Source organism: Micromys minutus (genome assembly GCF_963924665.1).
Source record: "Micromys minutus genome assembly, chromosome: 26".
NCBI lineage: Eukaryota > Metazoa > Chordata > Mammalia > Rodentia > Muridae > Micromys > Micromys minutus.
In genome coordinates this window covers 16,192,285-16,208,719 of record NC_137961.1, presented here as the reverse complement: position 1 = coordinate 16,208,719, position 16,435 = coordinate 16,192,285, and the positions used below count along the sequence as shown (strand labels likewise).

Below are 16,435 nucleotides of genomic sequence, written 5' to 3'. Positions count from 1 at the left end.
CATTGAGGCGGCTAGAGAGCTGGAATTGAAGGCACAGACCACCGCTGCTGGGCCTGTGGTATTTGTTAATTCTGTTATTTTGTTGTTGTAATAGTGATGGATAATATGTGTGTTGTAATGTGTGTGTGTGTGTGTGTGTGTGTGTGTGTGTGTGTGTGTGTTTTGCTATTTCAAAAAGCTTTATTTTTTTTTTCTTGGTCCAAGACTTGGGAGAGGCTCCAGGGCGGTTACAAAGCGGCCTAGTGGCTTTAAAGGTTCATTCGGGTGGAGGTCCTGAGGCGGCTGGTGCAGCAGAGGAGGGAGCCCCTTGGAAGGCACAGAGGCCTCCTAGTCGTGCTTGAGAGTGAGGCGCTCAAAGAGATACTCGCCCAGAGATCTCTGGGGCGCGCCAGTCTGCACGGGCTGTGGCCCTGACAGCCGACGGAGGTTGGTCAGGTGGTTGCCCATCTTCTTGATGAGCTTCACCTCCTTATCCAGGAAGTGGCTTTCCAGGAAGTCACAGAGATGCGGGTCTGAGAACCCAGGGCATGCAGATCCAAGAGGGCCTGGTTCAGGTTCTTCTCCAGGGCCAAGGCAGCTTCCATGGCCTCCAGAGTTCACTCACCTTGAGATGGCTTCTGCACATCCTGTAAGAGTGCACGGCCCCCCACGATCGTTCTGCAACTTGAGGAGACGCTCGCGCTTCTCCTCGGCCAATTCGCGGAAGAAGTGGCCTACACCCTCCAAAGCCGCGTCTTCCCGATCGAAAAGGAGCCCAGAGAGAGGTAGGGGTGGGAGGCCCGTGGGTGCAAGTTGACCAGGCAGTTCACGGCAGCTTCCACTTCGGGGTCCTAAGAGCCGGAGGCGGCAAGGATATAGATGGTCCTGGAGGCTGCGGCTGGAAGCTAAGAAAATGGGAGCCCCCAGGTCTGTTCCATTCAAACACTGTTGAATCAAGACACAGACCCACGGGCCCTAAAAGGCTCCTTTTTTTTTTTTTCCTGCTGGTCTTTTATTTACTCCTTGTGTCTTCTTAGGTGTTACTAACCACTTTAGGTTGGAGTTTTCCTTATAGCACCTTCTGTAGGGTATACAGTTTTGCTGGGTATAGTAGTCTGGGCTGGCATCTGTGGTCTCTTAGACTCTCTAGAACATCAGGACCTTGGGGCTTTTAAAGTTTCCATTAAGAAGTCAGTTGTGATTCTAATAGGTCTGCCTTTATGTTACATGGCCTTTTTCCTTGCAGCTTTTAATATTCTTTCTTTGTTTTGTATGTTTAGTATTTTGATTGTTATGTGTTGAGGGGAGTTTCTTTTCTGGTCCAGTTTATTTATCATTCTATATGCTTCTTGTACCTTTATAGGCATCTCCTTCTTTAGGTTAGGAAACTTTCCTTCTATGATTTATTGAAACTATTTACTGTGCCTTTGACCTGGGTTTCTTTTCCTTTTTCTATTTTTATTATTCTTAGATTTGGTATTTTCATAGTGTCCCAGATGTTCTGGATGTTTTGGGTCAGGATTTTTTAAAGTTAACACTTCTTTGGCCGAGGTATCGATTTCTTCTATCACATCTTCAATGTTTAGGATTCTCGTTTCTATCCCCTGTATTCTATTAGTGTCTTGCCTTTGAGGTGCCTGTTTGAGTTTCTAAATTTCTCATTTCCAGATTTCCCCTCGTTTGGGGTTTCTTTATTGATTCCCTTTCCACATTCTGGTCTTGAACTGTTTTATCCATTTCCTTCCACTGTTTCTTTGTGTTTTCATGGATTTAATTAAAGGGTTATTCATTTTCTCTTTAAGTACCGTGACCAAGCCAGCTCAGTCAGTCAATGGGTTCTCCAGAAACAGAGTGAGGGTTAAAAAGAAAGAGACAAACAATACTGTAGCATGACCCCCAGTCAGCTCTGAGACTGAAAGGCAGGTTTAATTTTTCCTAGTCTGCTTTTATATCATTTTAATTACATGCAGGTAATAATAAGGTCAGTTCTAGGTTAAGGGAACAAGCAAGACATTGAACACAAATAGTTATGAAACAAGCAAGGCCGTAAACAAAATTCCATAATCAATGTTTCTAAGGACTTGTAAAGAGGACAGGGTTATCTGAGCCTACTTCCCTGTCCTAGGCAAAGTCATACTCTTGCCTGAAGCCTACTTCTTTGTTCTACCCTAAAATCAGATTCCTCTCTGAGCTTACTTCCCTGTCCTGGCCCAAAGTCAAGTTATTGCCTGAAGCCTACTTCTCTGTTCTAGCCTAAAATCAGATTCCTGACTAAACTTCCCTGTCCTAGCCCAATGTCAAATTCCTGCCTGGAGTACCCCTACTTCCTTGTCCTCACACAATGTCAAACTCTTGCCAAGTGATCCCTAAAGCTCTCCCCAGTACCTCTAGAATATTCATAAAGACTATTTTAAGGTCCTTGTCTCCAGCTTCGGCTATGTTGCAATACCGAGGGTGGTAAGACTACTGGGTTCCAGTGGGGAAATACTGTCCTGGCTGCAATCGATTTTGTTTTTATGCTGGCTTGTGAGAAATTGTAATTCTAAGTGATGACGATATTTGGCATTGTCTTGGTTGAGTGAGTATATTGTTCCTTAGGGCATGTTGCCCTCTCGGATTTGTAAGAGAATGTGGTAACTGTGTTGCCTGGTAAAAAATACTTCTGTGATCCCGATACTGTTGCCCCATGAGGTTTCCAGTTTAATGTTTCTAGGTATTGGGAACCGACACTTAGGAATGGGGATGGGCATGGGAGTGTGTCAAGGGGGGGGTCCACTGGATCTGTGTAGTTCCCCAACTTCTTCAAGTTAAGGGCAGAGACTGAGGACAGATAGCAACTGGTGGTCTGCTGGGGTTGTGATGAGACTAGGGGGTTGGATGTGGAGTGGAGGAAGATTAGGTGAAGGTCTGCAGTTAGCTTCCCTGCTTCCCTGGGCAGGGTGGTCTGTGGGCTCCCAGGGAGTACCTGCTGGAGTTAGGGATTTATTCCGATGAATAAAGCAATGAATGAATGAGGGAAGTTTGGAGGGAAGATCTGTGTGGTTGACTGATGGAGGCAGGGATGAGTGGGAGGCCACAGCGGCTGGTCAGCTGATCTGTGTGGTTGACTGATAGAAGCAGGGACGAATGGGAGGCCACAGCGGCTGGTCGGCTGATCTGTGTGGTTGACTGATGGAGGCAGGGACGAATGGGAGGCCACAGCGGCTGGTCAGCTGATCTGTGTGGTTGACTGATAGAAGCAGGGACGAATGGGAGGCCACAGCGGCTGGTCGGCTGATCTGTGTGGTTGACTGATGGAGGCAGGGACGAATGGGAGGCCACAGCGGCTGGTCAGCTGCAGAGGTAGAGATGAGACTAGAGATTGGTTTTCAAGGAGCACTGGTATAGGTGAGGATCTGTGGTTAGTGTGTAGGTTTCTGTTGCATGTCATTTTATCCTCTACCTGCCTTTAGCTTCAGGAAGTGATGGCGCCATAGCCCCCTGCCGGCTTTCCTTGGATCCTTGAATAAAAGACATAGACACATCGTTTTTCAATTTCATTTTGCCTTCTGGCACAATCTCTCACCTGGAAAATCATGCCTTTACCAATTTCTTATCTCTGTCTCTCACCTGCTCTAACTGCAATTGCTAAACTCCTCTGACCACCCACCTGTAGGAGCAGCCTCCGGTTTAAGATCTCCCTTAACCCAGTGCTCCTCTCTCCAATGCATGGCGAACTTTGTCTCCCCCTCCCTGCCTCCAGGGACCCGGAAAGTCCTACCTGTCCCTTCCACCTAGCCATAGACCAATGACTGTCTTTACTGACACATCAAGAACCAACTGATGAACTGGACCTCAGCATCAGAACCACTCCCCATGGGCTTCTCTGTCCTGAATGGCCTGAAGGTTCAGAGTATGAACGCAAGTCTTGTTGTGAGGTTTAATAGAAAAGGTCTGAACAGGAAGAGAGCCCACAAGACCCCGATTAAGGGAAACACTTTGAAGGCATGGCCTGCCATTTTTAAAGTAGTGCCTCTGACAAATCCAGATGGATAACATAAAAACAACATTGTTTAAAGGGAAGTATCATATCCGTTTTATAAGTGAGGGTTTGTTTTACATTTAAAAGAAAATTCGGGTAGCATACAAAGGTTATGGAGGGTTGGTCTGATGTATTCAAATGCTAACACTGACCCCCAAGTTCTGGTTCTCTCGAGGAGCAGATTCCCATGTACTCCAAATGATGTTGTATAAACTTTGCTTGCCAATCTTCTTTTACTGGTTAAATAAAAGTTGCTACAGCTAATTACTGAGTAAAATAGAGATAGGTGGAGTTTGGGTTTCTGGGCTACGGGTTGCAGGTAGAGACCAGAAGGGAAAGAGAATGAGAGGGGAGAAGGAACAAGAAGACAGGAGAGCAGGAGGTCTCCACTAGATGGAACAGACCTTGACAATTTGGCCAGGAGAAGTTCATCCTAAAGACATATTGACCGAGCAGCTGGGACAAGATTCAAACAGCAAGTAGTTTGGCGAGAGCTTCTGGGAAATAAGTCTCAGATAGAAAAAAATGGTTTAGGGTTAATGCCCAGTAATTGTGTTAAAGCATACTAAATAAAGCCTCAGGAGTCGTCTCAATTATTTGGGGGGGGGGGCTTAACAGGTCATAATAAAAAATAATAGGGGCTGGAGAGGTGGCTCAGTGGTTAGGAGCAAATGACTGCTCTTCCAGAAGTCCTGAGTTCAAATCCCAGCACCCACATAGTGGATCATAACCATCTATAATTAGATCTGGTGCGGTCTTCTGGTCTGTAGCCATTGATAGAGGTAGAATGCTGAGAGACAGAGAGACAGAAAGAGAGGAAAAAGTATTTATTTTTTTCTTTTATTTTTAAGAGTATAATTATAATATTTCCCCTGTCTCCTTTCCTCTCTCCAAACCTTCCCACATATCCCTTTGCCCTCTTCCAAATCCATGGTCTTTTTCCTCTTTCTTTCTTTTTTTTTTTTTTTTTTTTTTTCTAATTCTAGTTTTTATTTATATGAGTACTGTTGGTATTAGGAACTGCTCTTGCCCCCAGCAACAGTGCTTCCCACAGGCAGCAGAGACCCGGCATATCCATTGCCATGGAAAAGGCCAAACATTCCCAGCATACACCTGTTCAGATGCCCACCTCTACCTTGGAGCAAGTGACATCACAGCTCACATAAAAAGGCCGACCCCCACCCCCCGCTTCTTCTACCACCACCTCCTCCTCCTTCTCTCTCTCTCTCTCCTCTTGTCCCATTGTTTCATTAAACCTCTCCACGTGGAACGGTGTTGGCCTGGTGTGGCTTGTCAGGACGAGAGTTGCTATCTCTATCCCAACAACTGTAGCTGTCTTCAGACACACCAGAAGAGGGCATCAGATCCCATTACAGATGGTTGTGAGCCACCATGTGGTTGCTGGAAATTGAACTCAGGACCTCTGGAAGAGCCGTCAGTGCTTTTAACTGCTGAGCCATCTCTCCAACCCCGTCTTTCTTCGTTAACTGTTGCTGTATGCATATATGTATGTATAGATACACATTCCTAAATGTAACCTGCTCTGTATGACGTTACTTGTATTTCAAGTGTATGCTTACATATGTATGTGCTCTAAGTGGGGTCCTAGTAATCTCAGAACCCCCAGAACTAGCATTGTATAGGGTTGTGGGCCATCATGCTTGTAGCGATCGCCTATCTCGCAGGCAAGGAAGACACGCCACAACAGGATCCTTCTACAGGCGTTTATTGCGGGTTTGATTGCAGTGGCAAAAGACCCTGAGCCCAGAAACCAACCCTCCTTATATATGCTTAGGAGGACTGTGTCGACACCTGATTGGTGCATTCTATGTACCCTAATTAGCATACTCGGAGTCAGCATGAGTTAGCAAAACAGGCATAGGTGCATGTGTACTTAGGTTGTTTATCTCAAAACTGGCCACCCTCCCTTCGGGCTGGGCGCCATCTTATAATGGCGAATGCGTTGGCTTCCCACAATGCTGGTATTGGGAATGGAACAGCAAGCTCTTTGCATCGCTGAGCCGTCTCCCTAGCTGCAGGAAAGGTCATTTTCTTAGCATTTGCTTTCCCATGCACAATCTATCTGTTGCAAGATGCTCTAGGGAGAAATGACTTCCAGCCTTCTTCTTGGCCTTCACGTTTATTGAGTGCTAATTCCAGATTTCATTCTTCTGACTCAAAGCCCTCACAAGACAATGACACGGCCCACATCCTGTTCTTAGACTTCCAGGCTCCAGAATGGTGTGAGAAATAAATTTTTATTGCTTATAACCTATCGAGTTTATGGTACTTTGATACAAAGGCTCAAAGAGACCATTATGAAGATCAATACTTTCAATTAGAAATTAAAAGCTGCGAGGAAGAAAGCAAACAGAGTCCTAAGAGAGGATCAGCAGGGTGAAGGAGAGCCTACATAACACAGTTATACTTAATAAGCAACTCGTGGGGTAAGGAGCCAGCCCTGCATAGACTGAGGACAGGAGATGGCAGAGGGGCCACATGTGCGTGTATCACCCCTGCCTGTGCAGGACCACAGAGAGAATGTGGCAGCACACGTTATCTCCCTGAGGGCTGGTCACAGGCTCTATAAGGAGAACACACTCACTTCTTACAGGACTTGCAATGAGACTATTCACCTATGGCCGCTTCCTCCTTGACTCAGATTGGCTACTGCCCAAGCCACGCCCCTTCACCGGCCACATCCAACCAGGAGAAACACTTGCTCGGATTCCTGACTCCTTACCACTGCTGTGATTCGGCACTTACGTTTGGTCAGGGCCTTCCCACAAACTGCTTTTCTATAGGATGAGAAATCAGGTGCCAGAGTTAGGCGAACAGTATCTAACATTCCAAACCGCTAGCGTGAAGGCTGATGCTGTCAACTTGACAGGATCTAGGAATCAAAGCTCTAGGTAGGTCTTTGGGGGTACAGTGGGGGTGTTTCTAGATTCGGTCCACTGAGCTGTATAGATTTACTTTACGTGTGGAAAGTATCAGTCCATGGGCTGGTGTCCTGGGGAGGAAGGGAGATGGAGAAAGAAAGAAGACAAGTTGAGCATTAGCTCGCCTCTGGGCTTCCCGGCATCTGACACCCTGTATCCACTTGGCTTCCAACATCCTGACTTCCGTTCCTTCCCACCTAAAAAACCCTTCCTTCCTTCCTTCCTTCCTTCCTTCCTTCCTTCCTTCTTTCCTTCCTTCTTTCCTTCCTTCCTTTCTTCTTTCCTTCCTTCCTTCCTTCCTTATTTCTTTCCTTCCTTCCTCCCTTCCTTCCTTCTTTCCTTCCTTCCTTCCTTCCTTGTTTTTGTTACCTAGTGGGAACATTAATATTATTTCTATTTATATTACTTTAAAACTGCTATGCTACCTAAACACACCTGTCATTTCAACAAAGGGAGGCTGAGGCAGGAGGATGGTGAGTTTGGTGCCAGCCTGGGCTGTTTATGGAGACTCTGTCTCACACAAGCAAACACCTGTCCTCGTGAAGTTTACAACTTAAGAATCACAAGACTAAACAGATCATCTTTAACAAAATACAAATAAGCACAGTGTTTTACCTATTTCTCAAGTATTTGAAAATACGGATATTAACGATCCTTTTCTCCTAGAGCTACCATATCTGCTGGGTTGCTATCCCAGCCCACTGGTTGGTTGACCATGCACCCGGACTTTGTCATTTATTTTTGTCCTTTTGGGAGTCAAACCAAAATGCTAACATTGTCCTAAAGTTTAGGACAGAATACTTGATCAAAAAATATATATATATATATAAGCTGAAGCTCTTTGACAGATAAAGACCTTCCTCATAGGGGAATGGCCGAAGAATGGGGATTTGTGGCCACTAAAACAGCAGTCACCCTGGGAATCGCTGCAGTGTACTGACTTGATGTGGCCACTAGAGGGAAGCAAACTGTAAGGCTATTTCATCAGTGGCGGTGAAGGATCTTCATCTTTAGGTATTTGCCTTGAAATCCAATATGTATCTAAACAGCATTGTAGACTCCTCTCTGTCTCCGTCTCTGTCTGTCTGTCTGTCTGTCTGTCTGTATTGTATCACTCTCTGTACCCCCCTCCCTCCATCCAGCCCTCCCTCCTTCCCAGTGAGTTCTATATGCCTCCTCCACACAAAAACTACAAGCATGTGCCACCGTGCCTGTGATTTTTTTTTTCTCTGAGTTAGGGTTTCTCTGTGTGGCCCTAGCTGTCCAAGAACACGCTCTGTAGACCATGCTGGCCTTGAACTCAAAGATCTGCCCTCTAGAGTTCTGGGATTAAAGCCCTGTGCCATCGTCGCCTGGCACCACCATGTCCTTTTGATGTGGTTGCTGGGGATTGAACTCGGGATCTCAACGTTGCTGAAATGTGCACCCAACCCAGAAGCCCAGTTTGACATTTCTCCGATGGTGTCCTGTCCACAGGCTTTCCTGGTCTGTTCTCTCAAATATTCGTAAGTATGACAAAACGGGTGTCCTAAACAGAGCTCTTAGGACCCAGGTAGATGCTACAACGAAAATCCCAAGTGAACTAAGCTTTTCCCACAGGTGTGCTCCTCTTTTAGAAACAGAGTAGAACATTCTGTGTGCTGCTGAAAAGCTAACATTGCTTCTGCCTTATTGCAAGCAACATTGAAACCACAAAGGACAAAGTCCAACTGACTCGAAACACTGCCTACCCATTTCACAGATGCAGATCTGGGAGGATAATTTCACATGTGGGAGTTCCGGCTACTAGTTCAGACACCTGACATCCGAGGGCAACAGGAGCTGTCCCGTTTATAATAATAACTATATAACGACAGAAGAGCCACAGGTTATTTTATTATGAGCATTCAAGTTCCTGGGAATGTGACTCCATTTCTGACTGCTACTGCGGACTACTAAACAGAATTGGCTAGAGTTATTTAGCTCTCAGGAGAGTCCATTGTACTGATTGCTTGGTTTTATTTACTTTTAGTGTGCTCCTCACTGAGCCTGGGGCTTTTTAAAAAACACTAAGTGTACATTCTATCTTCAAGCTAAACCTCTCCTTAAAACAAACAAACCAAGACCAAACAAAACCCCCAAGTAAGTGTACTAGGTATTCCTAGAACTTGCTATGAACCTAAACCAGCCTTGAATTTATGATCCTTCTGCCTCCACCTTCTAAGTTCTTGCTTTACAGTCACACGGTCAATACCCAGTTGGCTTTTATCTTTAATTGTTCCTCTTGATTTTCTTATAGTGCTCATGGCACTTCTGGGCCCAGAGAACCGAATCTTTCGAAGCATAAAAATTAGAGCTTGTGGATTAAGCTCCATTTTAAGTCATCTAAAGCTCTCTCATCCTTCCATTCCGCTGACCCACACTCACCAGGACCAAACTTCTTGTCCTCCTTGATCTCATTACTGGTTTTCTTTCTCAGTTTAATAATACTCTCTACCTACTGGTGGCCTGTCTTTCCTAAGGCACTGCTTTAAGTTTCATTAATTCACTCACTCATTCATTCATTAAACATTACTAAAGGTTTGCAAGTATACCTGCTACTATCTTTTCTTTTTCTTTTTCTTTTAGAGATATGTATTTATTTTATGTACGTGAGTACACTGTTGCTGTCTTTGGACATACCAGAAGAGGGAAGGCATCAAGTCTGACTCCCTGTTAGCAGCTTTTCTCCACAGATGTCTTGGGATCTCCAAGGCAGCTTCAATGTTATAGCTTCTTGTTTCAATGTCTGGGATCCATACATGATCTTCTGGGCTCCTCCAAAGGGTTAGCATCACTTTTTCTGATTTTCCCTCTGTAGCTCAGGTTGGTCCACTCCACTGCCATTCTTGGTGGTCATTCCATGGTACTGGCATCTCCAATACACTGAGTTTTTCCACTGTAACTAGGCTTCACCAATAGCTTCTCATGGGCTCTCTTTATGGTACCAAGCCTCAGAACCTTTGCATGACCCCTTCAGTCCCAGGCCATCAACTACAGCTGAGGCTGTGCCTTCACCAATGGCCTTCCATGGCCTCTCACAGTGCCGAGCCTCGGCTGCTCTTCATGACCCCTTCATTCCTTCAAAACCAGTATCACCTGGGTGACTCTTACACATTACCAAGTCCAGTTGTAGCAATAGTTGCAACCTTGGCTATGTCTGGAACATAGTTTTGTGCTCTCAAAAAATACTTCCCAGATTTCACCTCAGTGATACTGGTCTCTCCTTAATCACCACTAATTTCTTAGCTCCAGCTGACCAACATCAATTGTTCCAGTGTCTCCTTTCTCCTCTTAAGTATAAAGCCTGATGTTGCAACTTGGCCCCCTTGTTCTGTTACATTATCACCAGCTTTCTGTTTTCCAGCTCTTTCATGGCTGAAGCTTAGCTGTCCTGGAACTTGCTCAGTAGACTAACTTTGAACTCTGGACTTTTTTTTTTAATAAAAAAAAAATTGTAATTACTTAGAAGCATCCAGAATGTCAACAAAACAGCTGAAAAAAAATTTTTACAATTACAGAGTGATATTCAGTTAACAGAACAACAATTATCTTCGTATAAGCTGCATCAGAGACAACTGAAGATGAAAACAAAAACAAAACAAAAGAAAAAAAATCAAACTACTATCCCCATTTATTACTAATTTGTGCTGTGTACCAACAAGAACCTGCTTTAAATTTCCATTCCAATTTACAACCCCCAAACTGTACCAGGCAAGGTTAGTGGCTATTGAAAATACACCAGGACAGGGTTATCTAAAGACACATTCGGTAGTGTTAACAATCCAAAAAAAAAAAAAAAAAAAAAAAAAAAAAAAAAAAGAAGAAGAAGAAGAAGAAGAAAGAAAGAAGACACGGCACAGTTTAAAAACAAATCTTACACAGCCTTACATTTCCTTTTTCTTTCTTTAAAATGACTGAGTTCTGTACAGGGGTGTTAAATGCCTTATAGACAAAAATAAAAACTGCACTAGAACCAACTTATTCATCATCATCTTCATCTTCCTCTTCTTCCTCCTCTTCATCCTCCTTATCTTCCTCGTCTTTTTTTTTTTTTAAAAAGATTTACTTATTTAATGTATGTGAGTACACTGTAGCTCTTCAGACACACCAGAAGAGAGTATCAGATCCCATTACAGATGGTTGTGAATCACCATGTGGTTGCTGGGATTTGAACTCAGGACCTCTGGAAGAGCAGTCAGTGCTCTTAACCTCTAAACCATCTCTCCAGCCCCTTCTTCTTCCTTCTTTTTCTTGCTCTTTTCAGCCTTGACCACCTCCTTTTTGGCTGCATCAGGTTTTCCTTTAGCTCTGTAGGCAGAAATATCTTTCTTGTACTTCTCCTTCAGCTTGGCGGCTTTCTTCTCATAGGGCTGCTTGCCATCCACAGCAGTGTTGTTCCACATCTCTCCTAGTTTTTTTTTTTTTTTTGTGACATCACCAGTGGATAAGCCAGGATGCTTGCATTTGATTTTTGGGCGGTACTCAGAACAGAACAAGAAGAAGGCTGAAGGAGGCTTCTTGGATGCATTGGGATCCTTGAACTTCTTTTTGGTCTCCCCTTTCTGGGGGGATGTAGGTTTTCATTTCTCTTTCATAACGAGCCTTGTCAGCCTTTGCCATATCTTCAAATTTCCCCTTTTCTTTAGCAGACACGGTCCTCCACCTCTCTGAGCACTTCTTGGAAAACTCTGAGAAGTCCAAGTGGTTCTTCTTGTGCTCCTCCCGGCTGGATTGCACAAAGAATGTATATTTTGCCTCTCGGCTTCTTAGGATCTCCTTTGCTCATGTTTAGTTGATTTTCCTCTGCAAAGCAGAGTTGCCCAGTGCCTGTCCAGCTCTTGCTTGCCCTGGCACTGTCTCTTGAACTCTGGACTTTTAACATTGATCATACTGCTATAGACTATGGGGACTTTGGTAGTTGGACTAAATGTCCTTTTTTTCATTATGCTGTGGTCCCCATAGACTCAGGTGTTTGAGGGCCAGGGAGTGGAATGTGATGGTTTGTATATGCTCAGCCCAGGGAGTAACACTATTAGAGAGTATGGCCCTGTTGGAGTGGGTGTGGCCTGTTGGATTAGGTGTGTCACTGTGGGTGTGGGCTTTGTCCTAGCTCCCTGGAAGTCAGTCTTCCACTAGCAACCTTCAGATGAAGATATAGAACTCTCAGCTCTGCCTGCACTAGTTGTCAATTTGACTTTATCTGGAATCAGAACTAGAAGGCTCATCTTGAGGCTGGGAGATACAAGTTTCTGACCTGGATCTTCTCATGGAGATCTTGAGGCATAGTGGCTATGAATCCCAGGAGACTAAGTCAAGGAGCTCTCTGAATTCAAGGTCATCTGGGACAAAGCAAGCCCCAGATCCAGGCATATGGTACACACTTTAACCTGGGACACACCTTCTGCTTGAGATCTACAAAAGGACATTGGAAGAAGAAAGATTCTCTCTTCTTTGCCTGCCTTGTGGGACTGAGCAACTGCTAGATCCTTGGACTTCATTCCCAGCTACTGCCGACCACTGTTGGGGAGTTGGACAACAGAGCACTAGAATCTTCTGTAATGTCACCAGTGTTGTGGTGACACCAAGTTTCTGTGGTATATTCCTTTAATGCCTATAGGGTTCATAAAGAGGCATGTTTTCCTGGATTCTCGGGGTATTTCAGAAGGAGAATGGAGAAGGAGCGACCAGACTGAGGCAGAAGGAAGCTGGCCTGCCTCCTGTCTCGTTGTAAAAAAGAAAGAATGAAAAGGTCCTGGGGTGGGGGCTGGAGAGATGGCTCAGAGATTAAGAGCACTGACTGCTCTTCCAGAGGTCCCGAGTTCAATTCCCAGCAACCACATTGTGGCTCACAACCATCTGTAATGAGATCTGATGCCTCTTCTGGTGTGTCTGAAGACAATTACATATAATAAATAAATATATATATATAAACACATAAATACACAAATAAATACATAAAATAAATCTTAAAAAAGAAAAGTAAAGGTCCTGGGGAAGTCATAGGTCCTGCGAGGAAGGCATTATCCCACTCTATCACACAAAATAAAAAATGTAAGCCAGGTGCAGTGATGCGAGCCTGTGGCTACAGTTCATCAGGAGGCTGAGGCAGGATTATTTAAGCCCAGGTGTTATGGGCAAGCCTACACAATATTAAATATATATATATATATATCACTACTTAAACATCTAAAATTAAAATGAAATGAGCTGGAGAAGTGGCTCAATTTCAATCAGTCAATCAATCAATCAATCAATTCACCCACAAATAAAGGGCTCCAAGTGTAACAATGTTTCAGTACCAGACAAGATCCCAGAAGACCGGAGGGAACACAGGGGAGCCTCCTCCAGGGAGGCTCGTGTTGTGCAACAGGTTTGTGTTGTGCAACAGGTTCGTCTGAGATTGAAACAGTCCATCCTGCCAGAAAGCTCCTTAAACAGGAGGGTAAACAACTCAAAATTGCTTTAGGAAGTCCCTGAAACTGAACAGATGCCCTAGTCCCCGCCTCCCTCCATAAAGGCTGAGCATTTAAAGGTCTTAAGATCAGACCAGCCAGCCACCTGCAAGAATTTTAAACTAAGAGAGGCAGCTGGAAAAGACACTCTCCAAAGTTGCTGCAGGATGTGCAGTGAGCTCCAAGTTCCCAGCTTTCGCGAGCTATGCTGGGTGGGATTGGTGATGCAGATGTCTTTGAGTCATTTCTGTAAGTAACCCAAATAAAGCTCAATGGCTCACCGTGTCCCGACCTTGGTAGTGTTGGCACTTTTTCTGTCATGGACTCCCTATTTGGGATGAGTAGACAACGTGTGTGTTTCTTCCCAGGGAATGTTTTGTCACACGATGACCAGCGGGAAGAGAAATGGTCATGAGGGTAAGAACATTTGCTGCCACTGCAAAGGATTCAGTATCAGTGACTCCAGTTCCGTCCTCCAGGGCTCTGCATGCATGTGGTGTGCAGAAGTGCATGTATGCGACGCACATTCCGTTTCAGCATCTCAGCAACCTTCTCAGCATCCTCCAGGATGAATCTTGTCAGAGCCTCGTTAACTTCACTGGTGTCTGTAAACATATAAGCTTTCACTACTAACATACATTTCTGCATTAATACACATATGGAATGTGCACAGTTCAGCTAAAAATGATTCTTTGTTCTACATTCAAGAAAGTAGGGCAACTGTCTGTCTTTATAAGTTAGTTTGGACTGTATGACCAAACTATAATATAAATTTCTATGCCATTTGAAAAGTTGGAATGATAAGGCCTGAGGGTTCTGTAGCCAACAAGATTTATTGGCTATGCTTAGCTGAGGTTCTAGCTGGAAAGATTTTCATATCTCAGCCAGTCTCAGAGCTGTTCTTTGTAGAGGGATCAGCAATCCAAGTTACCTGTTTTGTTGGTCTATGTGATTTCTTTTTTTTTCTCTCTAAGATTTATTTATTTATTATATATAAGTACACTGTAGCTGTCCTCAGACACACCAGAAGAAGGCATCAGTTCTCATTACAGATTGTTGTGAGCCACCACGTGGTTGCTGGGAATTGAATTCGGGACCTCTGGAAAAGCAGTCAGTGCTCTTAAACTGTCTGTAGTGAGGATCTTTGGAAGGTGGTCTCTGGTCAAATCTGATTTTCATCAATTTGAAAGGAATCCAGTTTTTCTTCTCCTGTTGAAACAACGACAAATCTTTACCAAAAGTAACATATTTCCTTCCTTCCTTCTTTCCATTTTGAGGTTAGGACATCCTTAATATTGACAAGCTGATTTAGTTGAAGCAATCCCCGCCCCACCATAATCCGATCTCTCTCTCTCTCTCTCTCTCTCTCTCTCTCTCTCTCTTTCTCTCCCCCCATAATTGCTTGACCTGTAGGATTCTAAGTTATATCTGTAACATGTTTAATACTATAATGTCTAAAATTGTTATATTCTAATAGAATATATATTGAAGCATCATCAGCCTCAATTTTCAAAGGCATTTCCAGAATAGCCACCATCTCTGACAAATGTGCGCTCACCATCAGCCTTTTCAGAATTCAAGACAGAAACTCATTGGATTTCTAGAAATGTTTGAATAATACGGTGTATCAACACATGTACATATCTTAATTCTCCAAACTCTACAAAATGAAACACAATCTATTGTATGACATCACTCTAAGGTAGCATTCAAGATAGTTTGCACTCTTAATTCAATATATTGTTTCTGTATGAGTTGCCATTATGATTCATCAAGCCTTTGTGCGTTTTCCCCATCTGAAACCTTCTTTTTAGATTATTATTGAAGACTCCAGATCAGATTCTTCTGAAGGTTCTTTATTCTGATTTAAAGGATCCTCCGGCCTCTGTTCTATGTCCTCCAACCATGCATTCTCTCTTTCAGTCCTCTCCTATCTGCCTCTTTTATTCTGATCTCCCTTGAGAGAGACATATAAAAATTATAATTATTGTTGAAAATGTATTATTTGTATGCTGATAAATGAAGCAAAATCAGGGCTGGAGAGATGGCTCAGCGGTTAAGAGCACTGACTGCTCTTCCAGAGATCCTGAGTTCAATTCCCAGCAACCACATGGTGGCTCACAACCATCTGTAATGGGATCTGATGCCCTCTTCTGGTGTGTCTGAAGACAGCTATGATGTACTCATACATAAAATAAAACTTTTTAAAATGAAACAAAATTATAGAAATTCTAGATGCCCTCTGTCATGGCATTTTTTCCATTTTTATCATAATTTAAAAAAAATTCTCTCCTTAAGGATTTAGCTTTCTTATTTTCAAACTAAATATTTTTTCCTATGATTTTTTTAATACCTAGTTGTGGGGGAGGGTTGTTGCTTTGTTTAGTAAGTATGTATGTATGTATTTGTTTATGTGTTTGTTTGTTTAGCCAATCTAGAAGTTTGAGGCTTTTCAGCCCCATCACAGCTCTGGGAAAAGATTCCTTTTGCCCTTCTGTGTGTCTCTTCAGGCCAGCAGGTGTCTGTGGCAGCTAACTCTCCCCTCAGTTTGATCAAGAAGGCTCTTTTTGCTGGTTTTTAGACTGGATCCTTATACCCACGTGTACTGAGCCTGTGAGCTCAATGGTTTGGCCCACACAGTTGATGGGCAGGGCTGTACACTCCAGGCCAAAGCCCATGCCAGTGGTACACACTTTGGAGGCAAAAGCAGGCAGATCTCTGGGAGTTCAAGGCCAGCCTGTCTTATATAGTGAGTGCTAGGATAGTCACAGGTGAGAAAATCACCTGGCCTGTTCCCTAGTTGAGACTTGGAAATTCCCACACTGTGACTGACTCAGTGTTAATGGCTGTTACAGTGCTAACTACCAACCAATGTGACAATGCTAACTACCAACCAATGTTACAGTGCTAACCACCAACCAATGTTACAGTGCTAACTACCAAACAATGTTACAGTTCTAACTACCAACCAATGTTACAGTGCTAACCATCAAACAATGTTACAGTGCTAACCACCAAAC

The 16,435-nt window shown here is 43.8% G+C and overlaps 1 pseudogene across 1 annotated transcript; it reads right to left on the bottom strand.

The window, feature by feature from the left end:
• Positions 1-327: 327 nt before the first annotated feature.
• On the bottom strand, positions 328-16,093 carry LOC308437442 (ferritin light chain 1-like; annotated as a pseudogene). The gene is made up of 3 exons: positions 16,016-16,093; positions 13,941-14,057; positions 328-830 (listed from the first exon to the last, which is right to left on the bottom strand). The product of its transcript is annotated as a ferritin light chain 1-like (transcript).
• Between the last annotated feature and the right edge of the window lie 342 nt (positions 16,094-16,435).